Genomic DNA, 23774 nt, shown 5'->3' with positions numbered 1-23774 from the left:
CGATTGAGATACATAAGAAAAACGAACTCTGGAAAGGATTTCTCAACCCACATGACTAATTAGACAATTGAAAAGGTGTCATCAACCTTCCTCAGAAAATAGGACACAAACACACAAAATAGAATATAGGGGACTGTACTCAACATCACACTGTTGCGATGTTCAACCCGATCCAAATAACATACCCGTGGCGGCGTGCCACCCGATCCGCACAAAACGAATCTATAAGAAAATACTTACTGAGCTAAAATGCTCATTACTACAAAATATCCGAATATCGGACACAAGCACGCTGAGTGCATAATATCATCCCTGGAAGGACCGACAGTGCCATACGCTACAAAACTCAAGTACAACTAAGGTGTGATATATGATATGAATCTCGAGAGCCATCCTGCTCACATAACACCATCGCTATGCGGAACCTCATCACATAAGAAATTTATCAAGCCATTTCATAACTCACACGACACAATATAGTATTACATGAAATAACCGACAACAAAACGACATCCAAAGTCCGAATACTCCACCATAGAGAGCTTTTATACTGAAATGAACACATTCGGCCTGATATAGAGCCCGTATTCATATTTAAATCCATCCACATACCTCAAGCCGATTCTGATTGCACTGTACTAGGCTAATAACCTTTCAAGGATCCATAATAACCCTTTTTCCCATAACACACAAGAATAACAATCATAATCGGAACAACTTCCACAGTCCACAACCAAATGAACAGAGCGCCCTCCAGGCATAAATTCTCGAATCAACGATATTACCACAATCTTCATACTTGGTTTCAATCTTCACTCAATCAAGTGACTACATGTCACTCTTACACAATCTTTCCGTGAGACACGCTCCCACGACCTTTCGCACCAGGTAACAAGTCTGCACATCCATGCTACCGGTTACACTAATGTTGTAAAACATATCAAGAATCCACAAATCAATACACAAGGTCTCTTACACCTGACATCGACCTTAGATGATGCCAAAAACAATACCATCTTACTTTAAACATCTAAATCCCTTTCCTGCTCATCCGAGCTCATGACATCCTTGTCAACACAGAACCGAAATCTTAAATCCTCAATGTTCGAATCCCATGCTACTTAGTGCACTTAACTATGCCAATGCGCAGGAGTAAAAGAATTCCACCATAACTCCCGAACCACTAATAGGGTAAACAATTCATCATATAGAAACCTTCTTCTTAACTCATTTCAAAAGAACCATTGCAACACGTGACTGAATTCCCATATCCATAGAAAATACCGGCCTCAAGTAGTGGTCTAAACCACCATAACTCTTCTGGGATCCCTCTACACATAATATGTCATAATACTTGAATTTCTCCAAATAAAATCAATTACGGCGGCCATCAAGCCTCGCACGTACCGCCACAAATCATATGCATAATTCAATGCACTGAAGGAACTAATTATTGCCACCATCGTGCCGATTCAACCATTGTTAGCCGATCCATTTTTTTTCTCGATTTACTCCCAACTTGCTTTAGAAATAATAATAGCTCCATTCATTATATCATGAACTCAAATTCGCACTCATCCCAAGTGATCTTATTTCGCGAGACCATGCTATTTCAAAACCCACTAATTATCTCATATCCCTTCTTGTGCGCACTTTTTACATCTTCAATTGGTACATCCATTCTGATACTTCTTTTATGAATCCGAAGTTATTTTCTTCCATTTTTTTCAATGCTACACCACAACCTGAAGATAACGTAGAGTACTCCAAGACCCATTTAATAATATGCTGCAAAAGCTTGATACTCAACCATACTATAGACTCGAGATCCTTAGACACCACACTTTAAATTTTTTGAATCCACTAGGACCGTTATTGAGTGTCACTTGCTATGACTTGTTCCCATACATGATCAACTCCAAGGCCTTGCTAGCACATGAACACTTTCTCAAGAAAACACCCGACTGTCTCACTCTCTCTGTGCATTACATCTACACGAAGCATAAACTCTGAGTCTTCCCACAAACCTGAATATTGATGGATAAGGCCAACTATGGCACACATTCCCCAAATCCTTTGCTCAAATTACCATTGATGTTTTCTTTCCTTAGTCGTAATGACCCACCAATACACCTATAACCAGAAATCGCACAAGTTGACACTACAGAATCCAATCATAGATAATGGATCTCTCCTACTTGGCATTGAAGCTACAAATTACAAAATTTTGGAATCCACCGAGATTCTTTCTTCATCGTCGGCATGATCCTGCACACGCAACTTGCCAAATTCTCGAAATTCTTCTATTAACCTTTAATAAACACTTTGAACCACTAGCCATATTTACATATTAAATCTCTTACCGAGTAGCCAGTAAAATGCTTCATAGAAGCTTTGTCAACACCGCGCGACCGCTAACCTGCTCACATGAGATAAGCCACATGTGGTAATTACATGCTAACATATTCCAACGCAGCTACATTGGGTGCAATTACTACGAAATCAGTAGATCACCCTGAGTCCGAGCTCATTCACCAGCTGCACTAGTCCGTTCACTCCTCATGGCCGTAAACTAGAGGTGCGACAATACATTACTATCCAAAGTCATGTTGTATCATTCTTCATATCAAGCAACTCCCTCTTGTTGTATCCAATCTTCCTCAATATAGCAGTTAATATTACAACTTAAGTCCATAGACCTAGTCACTGTCCATTTTACATCCCAAATCACTCCAAATGTTCCTCAAGACATGTAATCATCCTACCACGTAATCCATGTGCTACCTTAGCACTCTCCCACTTTGGTCAACCATTTCCTTTAAGCAACTACTCTGCTTCTGTTTTCTTACACTTGCCCTTTTCGGAGCCTAACCACCGCAAGGCACCTACCACATGTCCTTCCTCATCCTTCGCTGCCCAGTTGTTGTTTTAACTCAAAATCTATCTCTATAGAACTTGAACCAATAGCTCGTTACCAGCTTTAAACCTTTCGGATGATCATCCTTCTTGAGACATCAACACTAGAAACGATGCTTCGATCCTGAATCCCTGCACACCACGATCTCTAACGACTGCTTTCCCTATACTAATTCCTAACACCCCGTCATGAAGGCGAGTTGAAAAAAATCATAACACTGGCGAACTTTAACGCATTTTACAAGGCGATGACACCACATCAAAATTGAGAACTCTACCACACTCGAAAATATCAAGCTTCGTTACTCCATCAACCCCAAACCTGAACATTCATAGTCCGATTTCCTTTTCTCCGCTGGAATTAAAACATGGAATCTTTGAATCATGTACTGAGAACACCTTCTTTTAAGTCGTTTACTGCCCCAACACATAGACGGGCATTTTACCATTTCATAAACACTGTGCGATAACAATGCACGAATCATTATAACAATCAATGACAAATCTCAAAACCTTAGGTAGTACTGATACTTAATTTGAAATGACAGAGCGGCCTTTTTCAAGGCGACAACAATAACCCAATTAATTACACAGGGAGAAGCATCTTGTACTACATCTGTAGTACCATTAAAAGTTTCCTCAATCCCAAATTTATAACAAGCGTTTCACGTCGCATAAGATTGAATATGAAGGAAGTGTAGGCATAAGCCTCAAAGGAATCGAATCGGACGATGAGAAATCAAAAAGGGAAGTATTCCTAACTGCCATGTAGCCTCTCGAGGATAAGCACAAATGTCTCTGTACCGATTCACAAGACTTTACTAGACTTGCTCATGACTCGTGAGACCTACGTGAATCTAGCGCTCTGATACCATCTTGTCACGACCCAATTTTATCTATAGGTCATGATGGCGCCCAACACTACAGCTAGGCAAGCCAACTAATAAGTCATACGTACATTGGTTAAACTTTTATTCCAAGAAAATAATAAAATGCCAACTTCTACCAATGTGTGTGTGCCAAGACCCGGTGTCACAAGTGCATGAGCATCTAGTAGATTATACAAAACTCCAAATACTGTCTGAAATGAAATAGACAGAATATAAATATAAGAAGAGACACTGGTAGCTGCAGAACGGCTCAGAAAGGCAGCTCACCACTATGCCTCAGGATGACGTGGGTATGTGATGATAGGTCCTCCACTAGTACCTGTCTCAGATCCTGCACAAAAAGTGCAGCAAGTGTAGCATGAGTATGTAAACAACGTGTACCCAGTAAGTATCAAGCCTAATCTCAAAGTGGTAGAAACGAGATGGCCGACTTTGACACTCACTATGGGTCAATAATAATAACTGAAATAAAACTAGAATATTTAAATCAGCATGAATTACAAATTCACAATAATTTATTTAATCAGCGGAAATAATCAAATTCCTTCAATTCAAATGATATCCAATTTATCAATTAAATCTCATTTACAGGAGTAACAATTAATTCCTTAACAAGCAAGAATAATAATTCATTAAATTCCAAGAATTTTCCAATTTATCAATTAGCTTCACAAGATGAAATAAATTATTAAAGCATCGTGTAATTATTATCATTAAGCACGATTTCTGCTGAGGACGTACGACCCGATCCAGAGTGTCGTGTACACTGCCGAGGGACGTGCGACGCGATGCATAGATGCATCTATCTTGCCGAGTCGTTCGGCCCGCTCCACAAGAAAGGAGGACATTTTCTTATGTGCCTCCGGAAGGACAGTATGTTTATTATAAGATAAATTTGGGAGGAGAACAATTTTTTTTGACAATTAATAATTTTAAACAGAGACTCAAGTATATGAAGTTTTCATCCTTTAATATCTTTATCTAACAATTCACAATATATATTCCGGTATTTCAATTAATATTAATTAATCAAAGAATACAATTAACACAAGTAATGCATGCTTTGAGTCCTAAACTACCCGGACTTTAGCATTAATAGTAGCTACGCACGGACTCTCGTCACCTCGTGCGTACGTAGCCCCCACAATTAGCAATAATTATTTAATTTTTAATCACCTATGAGGTAATTTCCCCCTCACAAGATTAGACAAGAGACTTACCTCGTCTTGCTCCAATTTAATCCACTATAAGCCCTTTTCCACGATTATCCAACCCTGTCCGGCTCGAATCTAGCCAAAACAATTCGATATAATCACTAAAAACTATAGGAATCAACTCTATAAGAAAATACTACAATTTTAATACAAATCCCGAAATTAATTAAATATTCATCCATGGGGCCCACATCTCGGAATCCGGCGACAGTTATGAAATCCGACAACCCATTCACTTACGAGTCTAACCATACCAATTTTACTCAAATCCAACTCCGAATCGATACCGAAATCTCAAAATTTCGTTTCTATGAGATTTCTAAACTTTTTCAAATTTCAATCTCAAAACACTAATTTATGGTGAAAACAATGATATACTTGTATATGTAGATCAAATCCGAGTTAGAATCACTTACCCAAATATTTTTCCCTTAAACATCTGCCAAAAGTCGTCTCTGTTCAAACTCAAGTTCGTCAAAAATGGCAAATGGGACAAATGCCCTCTTTTTATAACACTGCTCAGCACTTCGGAACTAGGCCTCAATCAGGCTTCGATCATGGCCCTCGGTCAGGCTTTGATCATGGCCCTCGATCAGGCCTCGATCATGGCTTCGATCACAGGATCGAGCCGGGACCTCGGATCATGGCCTCAATTATGGCATCGAGTCCGGTCCTTCGATCATAGCCTCGATCATGGCATCGAGCTTGAGCCTTCGATTGTGACCCTCGATCTTGGGTCTCGATCCTATCCCTCGAGCCTTGCCTTCGATCATGGCCCTCGAGATGGACCTTCGATCATGGCTTCGATACACAAGCTTGAGCCTGAGTCTCGTTAACTCTGGTTCGATGTCTGGGCTCGATGCCTGGGCTCGATGCCTGGTTCGATGCCTGGGCTCAATGTCTAGGCTCGATGACAGTCCAGAATGCCCAACAGAAGAGGAAAAATTGCAGCAGCTTTTTAAGTCCAACTTTTGACCCGTTAACCATCCGAAACTCACCCGAGGCCTTCGGGACCTCAACCAAATATACCAACAAGTCCTAAAACATCATACGAACTTAGTCGAACCTCTAAATCACATTAAACAATGCTAAAACCATGAATCATACTCCAATTCAAGCTTAATGAAACTTAGAATTTTCAACTTCTTCATTCGATGTCGCAACCTATCAAATCAACTCCTATTGACCTCAATTTTACACACAAGTCATAAATTACATAATGGAGCTATGAAAATTTTCGGAACTGGATTCCGACTCCGGTATCAAAAAGTCAACTCCCCGGTCAAACTTTTAAACTTTAAATTCCTATTTTAGCCATTTCAAGCCTAATTTCACTACGGACTTCCAAATAAAATTCTGATCACGCTCCTAAATCCAGAATCACCATACAAAGCTATTGGAATCATCAAAATTCTATTCCGGGGTCGTTTTCTCAAAATGTTGACCGAAGTCAAACTTAGCACTCTAAGGCCAACTTAAGGAACCAAGTGTTCCGGTTTCACCTCAAACACTTTCATAGAAACGAACCAACCATCCCTATAAGTCATAAATCATTTAAAGAACATACTGAAAGTTTTATTTAGGGAAAGGGGGTTCTAACAGTCAAAACAACCGGTTGGGTCGTTACAGGTAGAGGGCGCCTAAGAGGTGGAGACCCGACCCATTGATGTAATCGCTATGATTTTGGCTGAGGTCGATACACCAGATGGTGTCGTTACAGGTACGATCCTGACTCTGTTATAAAAAGATATTTTCCCTTAATTTGATTTGTTTCTGAATATTGAGGTGAGTCCTCCTATGATGCTCCGCTTATGGGTGAGCTTCGTAATTGTGTGACCCACTTATATGTTTATCCCTGTTGGGAGATTTGAAGATGTGACCCCATGTCTGTAATTTTTATTTTTGTACACCATTGAGGGCTATAAGTCCAAAAGTAATTTTTATTATTCACTACAATGGGTTTTATGTGTTTTGGAATAATTGATTCCATTTTTTTTAATGAATTTTTTGCCCTACCGGTATGAGGGTTCATTATGTGTTTACGAAATTTATTGAAAAGAAGAAAGAAAGGAAATTGAAAATGTCAATTGGCACAATGTACAAAATACTTGTGATTCAGAGTTGAGGACGAGATCCTCGCATTTTTATATGATGTGAAATATTTAAACCGGGCTACAAGCCACGGTGGAGGTTATATAAGGACAATGTCCTTGTGGTGAAATATTTATGAGTTTAAATTCTCCCTTTGTGAAGTTTAATTTGTACTATAGTACTAATAGGGAGTTATGCCTGATAGGCTTATGTGATAATTCTTTTATGTGTTTCTGTGCCATAATTGTGTTGTAATTATTGAGTTTAGGCCTACGAGTTGAGTGCCCAGGTGGCGTTAAATGTGACTCGTTAAGTCGGGTAAATAGTTATGAGGTCTCCATGCCTCACATTTTGCTGTCACTGTCGTGAAAATTTGAAATGAGGTTTTGGTTAATATGAGGTTAATTGGCAATGTTGTAATCGATTATGAACAACTATTAAGACCAGAGATGTGGTGATGAGCATACATATGATGTGCTTCATGTCCTGATACCATTATGATAATGCGGTGCTTATAATGCTGGGATTAATGTTATTGATATATACATTATGGTGCTTTGTTGGGTTGTGGATGTGTTGTTAGGAGTTGTTTTTGTATTACTCTGGCAGGTGGATAGGCCCCATTTACAGGGGAGACTCTGCCAAAATTTCTGTAAAATTTGGGAGTTAGTAAAATTTGGGGGATTGAGACATGCGAAAGAAGAGATAAGTTATGTTATGTGTTTGAGAGCGGACTCTACTTCTAATTCAAGGGCGAATGATCCTAAGCGGGGGAGAATTTAACACGCCAAAAAATGTTTTTGAAGTACTTCAACACTATCAAGAAAGTTGATGTACGTAGGCATGAGTTGCTATAGCTAGTTGAGACTAATACTGTGCGTTGATGTGAAAATTAGTCCTTTTGAAAATGTTTGGAGTGTAAGAAATTGGTTTTAAAGTTTACAAATATGGATAAAATAAATAATCTCAAATGAGATGGTGTTGTCGGGCTTATCTCAAATGCGGTAACGTGGGATCAACCGTGAGTATATGTGTAAAAGTAAAATCATCAATTTGGTAACCTAAGAATAATTATTAGCACGTTCGAGGATGAACGTTTGTTTAAGAGGTGGAGAATGTAACGACCCGACTTGTCGTTTTAAGAATTAATGCCCCGTTCAGTTACTTAAGGTCTCGATCAGCTTTGCAATATGTATTATGACCCGCGGGTGTGGTCGAGTTTGAATTACTGGAGATTCGGAATTAAATTAAAAGAACAATCCTTATTTAGAAGCTTAAATGTAAAGAGTTTACCGGAGAGTTGACTTTTGAGCAAACGACTCTGGAATGAAATTTTGATGATGTCAATAGCTCTGTATGGTGATTATGGACTTAGGAGCATGTCCGGAAAACTATTTAGAGGTCTGTAGTGGAATTAGGTTTGAAATGGCAAAAGATGAATTTTTGGGAAGTTTGACCGGGGGTTGACTTTTTGATATCGGGGTCCGAATCTGATTCTGGAAATTGGAATAGCTTCGTTATGTTAATTATGACTTGTGTGCGAAATTTGAAGTCATTACGGATTGATTTGATGTGTTTCGGCACAAGATATAGAATTTAAAAGTTCAAAGTTTATAGATTTAGATTTGAGGTGCGATTCGGGGTTTTGATGTTGTTTGATGTGATTTTAGGCCTCGAGCACGTTCGTGTTATGTATTGGGACTGGTTGGTACGATTGGACAGGGTCCCGGGGGCCTCGGGTTTGATTCGGGGTGGTTCCGGACCAAGTTTGGGTGTTTTGATGTTGCTGATTGCTGGTTCTGGTGTTGTTCTTCGCGTTCACGAGGAGCATCTCGCGTTCGCGAAGAAGGATTTTGCTGTTGGGACTTTGTTCTTCACGTTCGCGAAGAGGTTCTCGCGTTCGCGAAGAGGTTCTCGCGTTCGCGAAGAAGGAAATTTCTGTTGCAATAGTCTGACTTTGGAGGCTCATATCTCGCAATCTATAAGGAATTTGGAGATGATCTAAAAATGAAGGCTTTAGCCCTTTGTGTCTAGTGTTCAGAAAGGTAAACCATTTGTAATTTGGAGTTATGTACCAAAAGTTATAGTGGATAAACTACAGGCTGTCTGGGAAGAGTTTGGAAATCGCTGTTGCACAGGGCTGACTTTGGAACCTTATATCTCACAATATATAAGGAATGAGGAGATGAGCAACAAATAAACGTTATAGTCCTTTGAGTCTAATTTCTAGAAAGTTAAACCATTTCTCATTTGGAGTTTTGTAGAAAAGGTTATGACCATTATAATAGAGACTGTCTGAGAAGAGTGTGAAAATGGCTCTTGGAGAATTTTGTTCATCGCGAACTCGAGGGAAGGGTCGCGAACGCGAAGAACAAATCCCTGGGCAGCAGAATAAAGTCCAAACTCGTCTCATTCATCCATTGTTTGAACAAGGAGGCTCGGGTGAGGCGATATTTCATGAATGTTTCAAGGAAAATATTAGGGGTAAGAATTTTTAACTTGATTTTGGTTGAATTACATGAATCTATTGTTATTTTTATCACTAAATTAGTGAATTGGGTTGAAAATGGTAGAAATCCTCTAGACTTTAATTTAAGATTTGAAGGGCGATCCGTTATCGGAATTTGATAATATTGGTATGGATGAACTCGTATCGGAATGGGTGTTCGGATTTCGTAAAACTTTTGTTGGGTTCCGAGGGGCGGGCCCCGCGCTGACTTTTTAGAATAAAATTTTAAGTTGGTGATTTATTATCTGAAATTATTTCCGATGAATTTTAATGAAGTGGTACAATTAATTTGGAAAGATTTGAGCTGTCCGGGGGGTCAATTCAAGCAAGAAGGCGATTTTGAAATATCGGCATAACTTCAAAAAGGTAAGTATCTTGCCTAACCTCGAGTGGGGGAATTACCCCTTAGGCATCGAGTCTTATGTGGAAATTGTGTGATTGGAAGCCATGTACGCGAGGTGACGAGTACGCACTCGGGCTTATATGTGTAAATTTTATTGGTTTAAAGTTTTAGGAATTTTCATATATTAAATTGGATAATTGTTGACATTAGTAAATCCTTGAATTATCACGCCACATTCCTTATTTGTCAAGTTTGTATTTTATATAATAATTTGGTGTTATTGTCACTTGAATTTTATGTAAATTCTGTATGTTTAGTGATTTGATATTTTCTTGGAATTAAATTCATGATGGAATCCTTATCTGCAAATATTTATTAAATAAGTTTAAATTGAGTAATTATCAAGAATTTGGATAATGAAGGTGTTTCCCCATACTGAGTATTGTTTACCTCTGTTGATTGTTTTGAGGTTTTATATACATTGTGTGGAGCCTTGGGTTATTTGTTGAGAAATTTATTGATTCTGCTACATATTTGGAATTTGGTTGTGGTCAGTGGCAAATTGTAATATGAATTATTGTATTATGTTGTGATTTAAACACTCTCCTTGATATTATTTATGCTTCCTACCTTGCTTGTTAATGATATATAAATGTACTTAGTAAGGAAGAGTGTAAAGCACGAAGGGTGATGCCGTGCCATTTGAGAGTATAAAGTATGAAGGGTAATGCCGTGCCATTTGAGAGTATAAAGCACAAAGGGTGATGTCGTGCCATTTGAAAGTGTAAAGCACGAAAGGTGATGCCGGGCCATTTCATTTATATTATCAGGTGAGGATGAGAGTAAAGGCGCGAAGGGTGATGCCGTATAATTATTTTTATATTATCATATATTCATGGCACGAAGGGTTTTTCCGTGCAGGCGAGGACGAGAGACATACATTATATTGTGATATCGTTTTGTTGTGTATACATTCATGCCTTATCTTGAGATGTTATTGTGCACCTATGTTTTCTATGTGACTTGTAGTCGTCGTTGCTTCCGGTGTGCCTCCATTTTATTTTTTTTATTGTTATTGGTATTTTTTCCACCTAGTTGGTACTGTTATATGTATGCACGGTGAGAAAGATATAAATGCACGAAGGGTGTTACTGTGCCAATTGATTTGATCTACATATATGTATTGGGTGAGAATGAGACAAGTGCACGAAGGTATTGCCGTGCCATTTGATGTAATACGTTAAATATATTTCTCACGTCAGGAAAGTTAAATGAGGTGTCACACGGTTACTTTTATTTGAAAGAATTATATTTGAAGGGTTATTACTTGAAAGATTTATATTAGAAGGATATTTATTTGAAAGAATTATATTAGAAAGATATTTACTTGAAAGAATTATATTTGAAAGATATTTATTGGAAGGATATTTACTTGAAAGAATTATATTAGAAAGATATTTATTTGAAAGAATTATATTAGGAAGATAATTACTTGAAAGAAGTATATTTGAAAGATATTTACTTGAAAGAATTATATTTGAAAGATATTTTACTTCAAAGAATTATATTCGAAAGATATTTATTTGAAAGAATTATAATGGAAGGATATTTATTTGAAGGAAGTATATTTGAAATATATTAATTGAAAAGGATTATATTCTAGAGAATTTTATTGAAAAACTTATAGATAATGATGTATATTGAAAGGACTTTATTAATTGGTCGTAGCTGTGTTTATTATTCGTTTGAGTAATATTTACGGTATTCATGTTGCCTTGCTATTTAAATCACTAGTTGATTTGTGTTGCTATCACTGCTATCTATTTTCTATTATTTTGTATATCATATTGCACAGGTTATTAGATTAGTGAGTGTCTTGACTGTACCTCGTCTCTACTTTACCGAGGTTAGTTTTGATACTTACTGGGTACCGACCGTGGCGTACTCATACTACACTTCTGCATATTTTTGTGCAGAGCCAAGTATTGAAGATATCAGACTCGGACAGAGTCAGAGTGAAATCGCAAGGATTCAAGGTAGAGCTGCTTGGTCGTCGTAGTTCCTTGGAGTCTTTTCATTTTATTGTACTGTTATTCATTATTCAAACAGTATTGAGTATTCGATCCTTGAGATTATTTTATGTATTCAGTTAGAGTTCGTGACTCAGTACTATCAGTCTTGGGAGGTTGTTACATTTATATTTGTTCCGCTGTTGGTTTCGATTATAAAAAAAAAAGGTGGCTTCGAAATGTAAAAGAAATCGGCTTACCTAGTCTTAGAGAGTAGGTGACATTACGACGCCTATGGCGGGATTTTACCTCCCGACAAAATTAGTAAAAAGAAGAAAAACAAATTCCCAATAATCTCAAATGGGAGATCACGGATACTTAGATATTTTGGCTTAGAAACCAACGTCTCCCAATTCTACTTCTACTTCTTCCTTTTACGTTTTCTGAACAAAAATTTTAGAGAAACATTCAAAATCATCTCTAGCATTTTCAATCTTCAACACCCAATTAATTAATTTTCTCAAAATTAAAATTTTGTTCTTTATTTTTTTCTAACCAGCATTTTCCTTTTCCTCTTTGAATTGTGGTCATGATAGGTTTGTCAAAGGTGGGGCGAGGGAATAGGAGGATAGACGAAAAGAAATTAAAGAGGGAGGGGAAGGGAATCGGGCAGCAACAAAATGAAAGGGTCAAGGAAGAAAGAGGGGAAGGGAGGGCGTGGTTTGAGTGTGTTTTCAGCTTTTGCAATTTCTCTCGTTGTTTTTCTTTTTTATTTGCTTTCTTTTTTCATTTTTAATATTTTATAATCAACATTGTTATAATCACGTCCCTTTGTATCGTGATTTGCACGTATTTAAGTCATATCATTTAAGTCATTTCCGCATAAGCATGATCAATTATCAAAGTTATTTATTAATACTCATTTCTCCAAGTACAAGTGTTCAAATAGAAAATTTATAAATTTATTTACCATATTGATAAACGGGTACAAGTTTAGATGGCCCGGAGGCCATTTTACCTTTATATAAAAGGATTCACATAAATATACTAGAATGTCACATCTAAAATTGAACCATTACCAGAATTAATTTTTGAACCCCTTGTCCTCTCACTAAAATTCTTCTTTATATTTAAAGGATTCAATAATCTCTTTAGAACGAAAGTATTTAGCATTTACTTTATTTGCAAATTATAATTTTTCAACAAAAAAGATTTAGTTGAATCCTTTTCCTCCGCCTAGTTTAGTCTCTCCGTAAAAACTAACATGTACCGTGTGTTTACATCAAATGAATAGATACATGACCTATGTGCAAACGTAGACTTCTCTAACTTAACTATAGTTAATTAGTATATATACTCACATTATTAAATAACTTAACTATATATATGTCACTACCTCCGTATAGAAGTATCGATAGTGCACTTTAGTTTATTGTAATATACATATATTGACAACAAATATTCACGCCTTCGTAATTAGCTTTCCCAGAAGATCTTAAAAATCCCCGGAGTTCCACATGCTATAAAGAGCTTCCCCACGTAAGATTGACAAAAGATACTCACACGGTTTTTCTGGAAAATATTAGCTTCAAGGCAAATAACTTGCTCATCAACACACTTACACACATCAAAATCGCAAATCTGGATATTTCTCGTTTTTACTTGGAAGAAACTATTCATGTCTTTATATAATACAGTTAAACCTCTTTATAACAATATCGTTTGTTCCGATATTGTTTTGGATTTAATAGTGAATGGTTGTTATATATTTATAACAACATTTGACGTTTAAATATATTTTGGTTGTTATAAACAAAAAATATCTGTTTTTTAATGTTACATATAAAAAAAAGATTTTTTTCAAATTTAAATACTCAAAAGATATGCAAATTTCACAAATTAATGTAAAAGAAAGCCAACACATCATTAACAAATCCGTGGCTAAATGTATAAAGATTTAAATTCTAAAGCACGTATTTTAAAGCTACTAGAAGAATTAATTATTTCAAGATTGATGACAAAACTCTGTAATTGTTCCGTAGATTTCAGTACCTTACTAGCGATATAACGCTTGAATTAGCGAAAATCTGTGTCCAAACTTTCAGCAAAAGACTATTTGATAGCTTACCCTTGAAGACAATCTAAGAGCTTAACAGTTGAATCTTCTATTTCGATCCAAGTAGCAGTAGGTTGAAATAAAAAAATTTAAACTTATTATTGGTGATCTTTTTAAAATTCTATAATAATGTTATAAATGGATAATTTTACAAAGAGCGTACTGCTATAAAGATGGATATTGCTTTTATAAGTAAAACGTTATTATAGAGAGGTAAAATATAACATAAAAAATAGGTTCCGACAAAAACCTAACTTTTATAATGAATAGTTATTATATACGGATGTTGTTATACAGAGGTCTAACGGTACATGGAGATGTATAAGATAATAAAATTTTCTTAAAATATTTTTTGGGTTTCTTGTTTTTATTGCTTGCTGAATGTAATTGACAAAAATCTTTATAAACCAACCCCTTTCCTTAGTGTTTCCATAGAATTGCATACCGATTCAGCACAATTATTAAGTATTCTATGCTAGTTTAACCACGCATGCATGCACACACATAGACGGTAACACACACACACACAAAAAAATGGAGATTAGATTTCAGAGGAGAAGTGAGGAGAAATAACAAAGAAGAAGAGGAACCGAGTAAAGAAAATCTGGGTTTTCCTCTCAAACAAGTAAACATAGAATAAGAAAGGATGAAATATTCACCAATGCAAGGGAAATAACAGCATAATTTAGCTTAAACAATTAAAAGTTTCCTGGCTCATCCATACGAACAATTTTTAGTAACACAAGACTTCAAACCAAAAGCCCACACACACATGTATATTCCAAGCAAGAAATAAACAACAATCTTCGTTCAATCTTTCATGACCTAACTCAGAAACGCAACCAGAAATTACATGAAAATATTCAGAAGAAGACCACAAACGAAGCCTCAACTCCTATAAATACCTCACATAAAGTACTCCTCAAAGCATCATAAGTTAAGCAACTAATTAAAACAATAGATTACACTTCTCATATACATACATAAACTCTAAGACATAGAAAGAGAGAGATGGAGAAAAATGGAAATGGAAAAGGATATGGTGAAGGCACATCAAAGAAAGGAAGTGTGTTTCCAAAGAAAGACAAGAAATCAGTGAAAGCCATGGCTGCTGAAAAGGTAGTGAAAGTTGTGGTGTCCTCTTTCAAGAACGACAAGAAAAAGATTAACCCTTCTGATCCCAATTCTGAGTAGTCCGTTTAATATAATTAACCTGCTTTAATTTCTGGTTTGTGCGATCATATTCAATAAAAGTCTTTAATTTGATTCAAATGTATTCGAAGTTTAACTTATATACATCAATAATGTAAAGAATTTATATACTATTTACTAGATTTTTTACACGTATATAAGTTAAACTTATTAAACTATATCTGGTGTGGTATTTCTGTATTTCAGTTAGGGTGATTTTCTTAGTTAATTATCATTTAGGGATATTGTAACACGAATCTTCATTTTCGTTTGTACCTTTCCTCTTTGACAGTGTATTCCGTTGTCTCATTCATTTTTTCTCTTGATCGTATATTTCTGATGAATTTGCATGCAAATAAATTTATTCTTAACACAAAATTCAAAACCATTAATAACCGTTCAATTGAATATAGGAAAAAAAATGCTATTTATAGTGCATACTGGCTCTTATAAAATGTACTCGCAATATATCAGACACTATATATTTGGTCAAAACGAATTGATGTTGATGATTAATATATTAAAACTTGCAAACATTAGAGACCAATTTGGTAATTTATTTGGCTCTCCTATAGCAGTTAAGAAAAAAGTACTTCGATATCCACTCGTTGCAAAATAATACTAGTCCTTTTCATTCAATTCCAATACTTCGATAGCAACTTGGCTTTCTATTAGGTGAGGGAGAGAATTAATTAGGACAATTTGGACAGGAATTTTCATTCTCTTTCAGTCGAAACTTCAATTTTTAAAAACACTCTCAAGATCCTTCGTTTATTGCAAAATTTTATGATCCATAGATTTTTTTATTCGATAGACCAACAGGGCAGCAAGTAAAGACGACGATCTTATAATCAGCTTTTGATCTATAAATAATTCACTTTCTAGGAAGTGTTGATGAATTAAATTTAACGAGGAATGTTTTACTTAACTAACGAGAATTAGGCAGCGGCGGCTTCGATCTCTCTCGCTCAGTGACAAGAGCCATGAATTTATATAAAGGGATTCACATAAATATACTAGAATGTCACATCTAGAATTGAACCATTACCAAAATTAATTTTTGAACCCCTTGTCCTTTCACTAAAATTCTTCTTTATATTAAAAGGATTCAATAATCTCTTTAGAACGAAAGTATTTAGCTTTTACTTTATTTGCAAATTATAATTTTTCAACAAAAAAGATTTAGTTGAACTCCTTTCTTCCACCTAGCTCAGTCCCTCGGTAAAAACTAATATGTGCCGTATGCTTACATCAAATCAATAGATACATGACATGTATTTACACGTAAACTATTCTCACTTAACTGTAGTTAATTAATATATATACTCACATTATTAAATAACTTAACTGTATATATCACTACCTCCGTAGAGAAATATCGATAGTGAACTTTATTTTTGTTGTATATACATTGACAACGCCTTCGTAATTAGCTCTCCAAAAAGATCTAAAAAATCCCTGGAGTTCCACATGCTATAAAGAGCTTTGACTCCTAGTGAATTAACTTGGGAGAGGGGGTGGGGGTCATATGTGTTGTGGGATCTCGTCTTTCCCACGTAAGATTGATAAAAAGATACTCACACGGTTTTCAGGAAAATATTAGCTTCAAGGCAAATAACTTGCTCATCAACACACCTACACACATAAAAATCGCAAATCTTGATATTTCTCGCTTTTACTTAGAAGAAACTATTCATGTATTTATCTAACGCCTAGAGCCATGGACGATCCTGTGGTCTTGGCCGCGCCAAGTAACAAGCGTGCTTGTGCCTATGTCGCCTCATCGATAGCCCTCGCCAGAGCCCAGTCGCAGGCCGATGCCAACAACGCCGCACGTGCAGGCTGTGATGTTAAATACAAGGTTGCTGCCAACGGACCTGCTTCTACCTTGTAGGAATCTAAGTCCGTTTCATTATAAATATATAGTAGTTTTACTTCTTATATTTCCATTATGTCTTCACAACTTAGTTAGGTCAAGTTCTGTAACTTTGGTTTATTTTTTTTTAAGCATTATTAGGGGGATCAAGCAATCAAACTTTCAAGCAAGTAAATAATTCTTTGTACTGGTGTCTCTCCCCCCTCGACACCGTATTGCTTTTCTGTAATAGCTTTCATTAATGCAATCAAACTTTCTTTCATTCTCATTCTCTTTTCAGTTATCTCAATTGCTTTTGACATTGGTTTTCCCGTACGACACTGACAGTCTCGTCTAGCATACGGAGGGGACCCCAATTGGCGAATAGTAACTGTACGATCATCAGTTGCCTAGTCTTACGTTGCCCTTCCAAGGAATCTCATGAAGGCGCCGTGTAATAGTTGGTATCAGAGCCTATGCTCGACATCGAACGAGGGAACACATTGCCATTACCACCATTTCTGACCATGGTGCATCATGGGGACCACATTGCAGCCCTTGAAGAGACGGTTAACGTATTACAACCCATCATGAATACGGTGCCTGATCTAAGAACCAACATAGTGCAAATGTTGGACGAACTGGACCGCAGGATGTGGCAGGCCGAAGGTGACATTGCGAACATCAAACGCGACTTTGAAGGAGACCGGCAAATGGAAGCCATAGAGGCAGCCAAAATTTTAAGTAAATTCGAGGGCCTCCAACAGGAGCGGACCGAGGATTTAGCCTATAGGGCACAAGAGGCAGACAAGGTGACTACCATGCAACAAACCATAGACAACTTGATAGGATAACTCAATGTTGTCAATGCTGCACTACAAGGCCTAATTCGAGGAGGCAGAAATCAGATCGGGAATGCTGTGAACCTCGCCCCTGTGCCACAAAAGCTGAAGATTCCTGAGCTAAAACCATACAATGGAGCTTGGAATGCCAAAGAAGTGGAGAACTTCATCTTCGACATCGAATAGTACTTCGATGTTGTGGGGGAGTTAGAAGAAGCTAAAAAGGTACCAACTCCTGCCATGTATCTTCAGGTTAATGCTAAACTCTGGTGGCGGGTGAAATACGAAGCCATCAGGGTCGGTGAAGATACTCTCGAGACATGGGCAGAACTGAAGGCATCCATATGCCTATAGTTCTTCCTCGAAAATATTAAGTACAATGCGCGGAGAAAGCTACGGGAGCTCCGCCAGACCAAGTCAGTACGAGATTACGTGCGGGAATTCTTTGCGCTCATGCTAAACATACAGGATATGGGGGATAAAGACAAACTCTTCACATTCCTGAAAGGTTTGAAACCTTATGCTCGTATGAAGCTACAAAGAGAAAGCGTAGAAACTTTACCCAAGGAGATCCAAGCAGCAGATTACCTTGGGGACTATCAAGTGGAAGCTCGGAAGGATATGCCTCATCCACCTATCCCAGGAAGATACAAAGAGGGCCAGCCTAACAATGGTGGCCCTAGCAGAAGTGGAGGAGATATGAGCGCAACCAAATCTAAGACTCCTTCCTGAAGTAGCAATAGTGTTGCGTCTCACAACAACGATCGAGGGAGGAAGCCCTTTTCAGGATGCCATCATTACGGCGGGCCACATCGGAACAATGAATGCCCACAGGTACAAATGAAAGCCCATCAAACTTCTAATGATGGGACATATGACGACAAAGATGATTCTGACTAGACAGAATCAATAGGTGCCTTCAATGTACTTGTTTGTTCTATTTCTGAGGCCTTAGCGAAAACCAGTGCCGGTGTCCGTAATAAGAAGGACCCATGTTGTAACAACCCGATCAGTCGTTTTACTTTTTAGATCCCCGTTCTCCTAATTAAGACTCCCAGTATATGGTTTTACTATTTTATGACTTGTGGGGACGGTTGGTTCAGGTTTAAAAGGGGTTCGGGTTGAAATCGGAACACTTAGTTCCTTAATAGTAGCCTATAATGGTTAAGTTTGACTTGAGTTAATATTTTGAGTAAACGAACGTAGATTTGGGATTTGATGGTCCCAATAGGTTTGTATGATGATTTTAAACTTGGGTGTGTGTTCAGATCAGGTTTCGGATGACCCGGGAGCGTTTCGACGCTTAATATTGAAAGTTGGCGCATTGATGGTTTCCTAAGTTCTTTAAGTTTGGTTTAGAGTAGGCTTTGGTGTTATCGAGGTCCGTTGGGATTCTAAGCCTGGGAATAGTTTTGTATGGTAATTTAATACTTGCACGCAAAATTTGGCATCATTCCGAGTTGATTTGATAGGAATCGAATGCGCGGAAGTATTTTTAGAAATATTTGAGTTTCATGTCAAATTCATGCATTTTGGCATCCAAATTCGTAATTCGAAATGTTGTTTTGGTGTTTCAACTACACGAGCGAGTCCGTATTATGTTTTTGGATGTGTGAGTGTGATTGAATGGGGTCCCGGGGGCCCCTGATGCGAAATGGATTGGAATCAGACTTAGATTTGTACATAAGGGGCTGCTGGTGACCTCAAGTCAGGTGTTTTCGCACATGCGTGGAATTAGTCATAGGTGCGAGCTTGCAGAAGCTAGCCAAAGATTGCAGAAGCGGCTAGGAGTGGGCTGGCCAGTGTCTGCAGAAGAGAAGCTCGCTTATGCGATGGAGGGACTGTAGATGCAGAGGGAGGTAGTATAGCCATGGTCGCAGGTGCGCGAGGCGAATCTCGCAGATGCGGAGCTTGGTCGCAGGTGCAATCAGTCCTGGGTCGTGCATTTTCTGTAGATGCGGACAATCGACCGCAGGAGCAGCCCAGCAGAAGCGGCGATGCTTCTGCAGATGCGAAATCGCTGGGGGCAGTGAGGGTGCATTTAAATCAGACTTACGTTCTTTTTCTCTCATTTGCATTTCAGGTGGTCGATTGTGGATGTCTTGGAGAGGAAGTTTTCACCCATCATCGTGAGGTAAGTAATTACTACTTAATGTGAGTTTAATACGCGGATTTTGGGTAGATTCTTAACATGTAAATTATAGAAAATATGGGTTTAGTTGAAAAACTTAAGTTTTGATAAAAATGGGATTTGACCACGGAAATGGTTATGGAATTAAGTAAAAATTATATATTTAAGTTCGTGAGGCTATGGGTAACAATTATATTAAGACATTTCCGGAATCCGGGTCCGTGGGCCCGGGGGTAAAATTTTGGAATCTTTCAATTTGGGTTGGGTAATTACTCTAATAGCTAAATTATGAACTTTTGAGTATATATTGATTAAATTATATAATATTTGACTAGTTTCGGATTGTTCGGCATCGACTTGGGGCTTTTAGAGCAGATTAGTGGACCGTAAGTAAGCTTGGGAACGAGGTAAGTCTCTTGCCTAACATTATAAGAGGGAACTCATCCCCTTAGGTGTATCTTTGTTGTGTATTACTTGTGTGGGAAGCTACGTACGCACGAGGTGATGAGAGTCCATGCGTAGCTATATTCCATGATATGTCCGTGTAGATTCAACATAATGCTTTTAATTGTACTGTTGTGTTTATCATGCATATTAACTGTGTTGAATAAAGTTGAGACTTGGGATTTAAAGTTGCAATTATCGACTTAACCTTCTTATTTCGGAAAATTTAGGAACATTTAATAACTATTAAAAAATCCATGTCTTCTCGTCTCGCAAGTACTTCCGTGAGTGAGGTAAGCTTCTCTACTATAATGGGATCGGGCCGTTCGCCTCGGCAATATGATAACACCACTCTTATGGGATAGGGACATTCGCCTCGGTAGTATGATATCAACACTCTTATGGGATCGGGCCAATCGCCTCGGCAGTATGTTGGTAACACTATTCTTATTGGATTGGGCCATTCGCCTCGGCAATACTGAGTACCACTATTCTTATGGGATCGGGCCGCTCGCCTCGACAACTTCATGTTTAATAATCGAAACGGGTTCCTGCTTGGATATAACTGAGTTAGGGCCTTCACGGCCTGTTACGGGATGTTAGTCATGTGTTACGGACTCCTGTTATATTTATTGTAGTTGCTTTTATTTGTCTCATTGATACCTGTTGTATGCTCACCATGTCTACTTTATGCACTTTTATTATTATTATTGACCTCTAGTAAGTGTCAAGTCGACTAGGGTTGTGCATAATTTGGTAAATATCTAATTACCGTACCGAAACCGAAAATTTTGGTATTTGGTATTCGATATTTTTGTATTCGGTATGGTATTTGGAATTTTAGAATAAAATACCGAAATACCGATACCGTACCGAAATATATATTGTATTACACAATGCACATATTATTAATTATAATATAAATAGAAAAAATCTAAAATTTTACTTTTCTTTATTCTCCAAGTTCATCAATTAACTCTAAGTAAGTAACAAGACATTTCTATTGATCAAATTTATTCCTTTATGTACGGTTTTCTCTCTCTGGGTTGATATTTGCTGGTTTTGTACAAACTTTTGTCAACAAACATTTTTAGTTTAGTACTTTTGAGTACTTTAATTAAGAATATTACAGTCTATGACTCTATGCACTAGTTAAAATTCAAACCGAATAAATCGAAGTTACCGAACCTATTAAACCGAAACTGAAAGGACAAAAATCGAACCATGCCGAATTTAATTATGTACGGTATTGATATAGCATTTTCAGAAATCGAATACCGAACCGAAATGTCTAAATACCGTATTTTACCTACCGACGAACACCCCTAAAGTTGACCCCTCGTCACTACTTCTTTGAGGTTAGACTAGATACTTACTAGCTACGTGTTATTTTTCGTACTCACGTTATACTTCTGCACTGATGTGCAGGTACTGAGACAGGTTCTACCAGTGGTCACGGGGGCGCGTAGCTGATCATCTACGAAGACTTAGTGGTGAGCTGCTTGCCTTGCTACGATCCGCAGCACCAGAGTCTCCTTCCACATTATTTACTATTCCTGTCTATTACTTTCGGACAATAGTTTTAGTAGTTTTGTATATTCTCAAGATTGCTCATGTACTTGGGATGCCAGATTTTGGGGATTTGTAGCATTTATATACTGCTATACTCTTTATTTCTATCATCGTAGAGTATGTACTTATTATATTGGCATTGTTTTTTTAAAAAGACTTGTCACAGTTGCATGAATGCTAGTTAAATTGTTCTCTAAAAAGAAGGAATTTCCGTATTAAAATATGTTAAAAGGGGTAAATAATTAGTAGTTTCACTTGTGGGCTTGCCTAACGGCAGCGTTAGGTGCATTCTCGACCTATTATGGATTTGGGTTGTGATAGCTTGGTATCAGAGCTTTAGGTTCACAAGGTCTCACGAGTCATGAGTAAGCTTAGTAGAGTCTTGCAGATCGGTGTGGAGATGTCTGTGCTTATCTTCGAGAGGCTATAGGGTGGTAGGAAAGTTTTCTTCTTCATTTCCTATCGTGCAATTGATATTATACTAAGTGTCTTTCTATTGACCTCTCACAAATGGTGAGAACGCGTGTGGCGGATGTACCAGGCGGTCGAAGGGCTGCTCCCTCCATTGCTAGAAGCCGAGGCAGAGGCCGTTGGAGGGCTCCAGCTCCAGTCTGAGGACGAGGGCGCCCTAGGGTTGCTCCTATTGTACCACCAGCTGATCCAGTGGAGGATCCTGTTGCTGAGGAGCAGGATGAAGCGCCTGCAGCAGTGCCAGTCCCAGCAGATTTCATGACTACACCGGGATTCCTAGAGGTCATGGGCCGTATGCTGCGGTTCATGGACTCTATGACGCAGGCTGGTTTATTTCCAGCGGACCCTGCCATATATCGGGCGGGAGGGGGAGCACACACCCCTACCGTTTAGGCTCCAGGGTACATCACTGTCATTTATCAGATCCCATGTGCACTACATGCGGGCGGTGCCCAGCCTATTGCAGCGACTATGCTAGAGGCTGTACCAGTCGCGACTGATGATCAGCAGAAGCGGTTGGACAAATGGACTAGGATTTTACCCCTACCTTCGGAGGTGAGTGGTCAGAGGACCCCCAGGATTTCATTGACCAGTGCAAGGATAGGCTCCAAAACATGGGTATATTGGAGTCCAACGGGGTGGACTTCACCACTTTTCAGTGTGAGGGCAAGGCCTGTAGATGGTGGCAGGCTTATCGTCTTAGCGGGCCAGCAGGTTCATCTCCCTTGACTTGGGATCCGTTTACACATATGTTCTTGGAGAAGTACATACCACCTTCCGAGAGAGAGGAGCTTCAAGGTCAGTTTGAGCGACTCCAATAGGGTCACATCTCGGTCACCGACTATGAGGCGAGATTCACTGACTTGTCTCGCCATCCAGCTATCATACTCCCCACAGATGTAGAGAGGGTATGAAGGTTCATTTTTGGTTTGAACCCTGAGATTCAGGTACCTATGGACCGTGAGGCAGAGGTGGGGACTACTTTTCTTCAGGTTATGGATATAGATCGGATGATCGAGCGTATTCACAACCGAAGTGGAGAGTTTGAGCTGATGGACAAGTGGCCCTAGCAGTTTGGAGGATTTAGTGGCTCCCCACCCGGGGGCAGAGGTTAGTTCATGAGGGGTCAGCCCAGCAGGCCCATGAAGTCAACACCACCGCCTGCTCAGAGTGCTCCAAC

This window comes from Nicotiana tabacum, chromosome 12 (genome assembly GCF_000715075.1).
Source record: "Nicotiana tabacum cultivar K326 chromosome 12, ASM71507v2, whole genome shotgun sequence".
Classification (NCBI taxonomy): Eukaryota; Viridiplantae; Streptophyta; class Magnoliopsida; order Solanales; family Solanaceae; genus Nicotiana; species Nicotiana tabacum.
Note: the sequence above shows the minus strand (reverse complement) of the source record.